The sequence below is a fragment of the Magallana gigas genome, chromosome 5, assembly GCF_963853765.1.
Source record: "Magallana gigas chromosome 5, xbMagGiga1.1, whole genome shotgun sequence".
NCBI classification, from domain to species: domain Eukaryota; kingdom Metazoa; phylum Mollusca; class Bivalvia; order Ostreida; family Ostreidae; genus Magallana; species Magallana gigas.
In genome coordinates, this window is record NC_088857.1 from 43,183,467 (window position 1) to 43,186,740 (window position 3,274).

The 3,274-nt window shown below is 32.4% G+C and overlaps 1 long non-coding RNA gene across 1 annotated transcript; it reads left to right on the forward strand.

The window, feature by feature from the left end:
- The first annotated feature begins 464 nt into the window (after positions 1-464).
- On the forward strand, positions 465-2,513 carry LOC136275886 (uncharacterized). Its single transcript, XR_010714396.1, has 3 exons — positions 465-940; positions 1,703-1,829; positions 2,037-2,513. It is a non-coding gene; the product is annotated as an uncharacterized lncRNA (long non-coding RNA).
- Positions 2,514-3,274: the final 761 nt, after the last annotated feature.

Below are 3,274 nucleotides of genomic sequence, written 5' to 3' on the forward strand. Positions count from 1 at the left end.
AAAGAAAAATATTCCTGACCCATGTCATGTGTTTCTCACTATATATCTTTTTTATGCATTTCCAACTCGGATAAATATCATATTCTATTTTATTATTTATTTATTTTTTTTGGGGGGGGGGGGGGTATCTGTCGGAAAGTTGCCAACAAGTTGCGATATATAGAAGACATCAAACTCGGAAAATTATATTATTCGATTTTTGTTGGGGGGAGGGGGTGACGACTGTCGGAAAGTTACCAAAAAGTTGCTAAAATAATAGGACAATACGGTAGCCAAAAGATCTTTTTTATTTTGAAACACGCGGAGTCGACCCTTGGTACCAAATAACGAGGCTACCTGACCACAGCCTCAAAGGAAGGTCTCCATGTCATTTTGATGTTGTATTGTGCCTGCATTAAAACAGTTATTGTTTTTACATAAAACATTGTCTTTGGTCATTGTCATTAGTAATTATTGATAGATACCTGTATTTTTGCATGTACTTTTGCCTTGTCTTCTATGGACTTATCAGAATACGTCATATTTTCACGCATTGTAAGTTCTTTCTATAGTCTGGCCCAAGATATTATGTAGCCCATTTGGGCGATTTTTAATGAAAATATACATAGCTGTGAAAGAAATGCGATTGAAATCGATAAAAGGGAAAATTTTCAAGATATCTTCATTGACACATTTTCATTTTTCACATGAAAAAAAATCACAGGAACGAAAACAGATTTTTTACGGAGATTTATAATGGGGAATGTTTACATCTTTTCTCCACTCGGAATACCTCGCGCAATTTTTCAACGTTATCATCCGGGCTTGCTGCAATACAGAATCCCCGTAGACATAACATTTTTCAGCCGTGTATTGAAACCTGGTAAGCTTACTGAAGCGTCTCACCTGAGAAATCTTAGGATATTTCATAATTTTGAATGAACATCATTTGAACCCTGAGGTATTTATGAATATGGGGTAATTAAGCAAAATGTTAATCGAGCATATCTTGGGACAGAGTAGCTTATATGTAACATTTTAGGCCAGAGTTGCGGTACAAAACTTTGTAATTTTAATACCTTGCGATGCATATTTATAATGTCGTATAGCTTAAAAAACATTTACACAAAGAATTAATCAGTATATAAAAAACCGAACACTTTATCAACACGATTTTTATGTGATAACTCTGTGCTTGTTTTCTCGTCTTATTTATGTCATTCAACCATGCATAATCTGAGATTTCTCTGACTCTAACCCACGCTTTTATATTGTGACGTGCGTCACGTCCTACGTCACAATATAAAAGCGGGGATTAGAGTCAGAGGAATCTCGGATTAAACCATGTACAGTGAATGAATGTTTATTCATTAGAGGTCAAAACTTGTTCACACGTATTGGCATTTGCTCACAATGTTGAGATAGAACTTCGTTTCTTTAAATTTTTATAACATTCAATGCAAAGACCCCTGCTCATCAAAAGTTTTAATCTCTATTTTATATTTTCATAGGTTCAGTGTGGAAAAAATCTTAGACCTTATGTCCTAAAATAAACATACTTGCAACATGTGTTACACACAATTATTTACAGCTGGAAGTTATCAAACTTTGATTCATGCAGTTAATACCTGTTCGTCTATTTTGTAATGCTAGGAAGGAAAACTGTAAATGGTAAAAAGAAATTATTATCATTATTTGAAATAAGCGTACTTTCAAACTTCAGTCACTGCCGTTCGAGATCAAGAACCTAGCTAATCGGCGGCGAGTCAGACCTTGTTGAAGTGAAAGTATGCAAATTTGGTTTGTGCAATTATTTAGATGAGGATCGCCCATATAAAAGCATATTTTAGGTAAGGTTATAGATATAATATATATATATATATATATATATATATATATATATATATATATATATATATATATATATATATATATATATATATATATATATATACACACTAAAAAGAAAATACACATGTTAGAACGTCCAACTATTGTATCAGAATTGCATGACTGTACAAATCTCAAGACTAATGTGATTTCTCTCTTTTTTTAAGATACAAAAACAGTATGTTCTGTCATTGATGCAAGGATATACAATCATGGCACGTGAAAAATTTAAGGGTGACGAAATATTAGAAAATTGAAAGGGTTCAAAATAACACCACGACCTTTTACCGCTCTCTCGGGTTTAGGTTCAGTCCAGTGCAGTTTAAACGTGAACACAAACATTAAACGTTATTTGTAATATGATGCATCTATTTTATTTTTGAATGTGCACATACAGAAAATCAATAAAAGCTAATACCTGAAAAGGATATGTTGTGTGAATATTATGCAATCATTATTTACTTTTTTTTCTGATTTCCATAGTTAGTGGAGCTTTCCCGTCAAATGACACCCTGTAGGAAACTGCTGTGTACCTTTCTAATAATAAAATAAATTGCGAACTTTTAAAAACATCTCTTGTATAACAATCATTTTGATTAACGTTGTAAAGTAAACTTATATATGGCAGGACGTCAGATGCTAGCGACACGACAGGCTTCTGGTTGATCAAAGGAAATTTTAAATTGATGTCTTTAATTACGTGGGCATTTCGGAAATTGGGTTGTCATCAAAATAAATATAACGAATAAGTGAATTCATGCTAAGAGAATATTGTGCAAGACGTTACCCATCCGATAGGCCCTACAGAGAATGAACTTACCCTTATTGAAAGCCATCATAATGGTTTTATTTCATCAAACGAATGTATTTCAATCCACATTGTTTATTGAAATACAACTGATAGTAAAGAGTTTTTTTCATTTGTTTTACATTCTAAGTGCATTTTTATGTCCAAAATATGGCTGGGTTTTTTAATGAGAGTATAATTTCGAGTACACTGTAATTTGAACTTGCGTGGGAGAGACCTATTAATTTTCTAATTCGCTGCGAATGAGCAATTTACTCATCACTTCATCTGCTGCCGCTGATTGCCAGCCAAATCAAAATCTATTCTGTACACTTAACGATAATACAGACGTTCTGGACTTAATTTTCACGTGGTAAAGTTACTCATTGACAAATTTACAGTCATTTACTTTCAAAGCAGTTCTTGCTAGGTAGTGGTCAAATATTAGAAGAATTTTTTGAAAATACAATTAACACTAGAGCACATTCGCAGTACAAGTTTATCTTCTAAACAAGATAATTATTGGATAGTGCAGTTGTATCTAATGAATAATGATAAAAAAATAAAAAGATCTTTAAAATGTTGTTATAAACTGATAAATGATATATTCATTTAAAA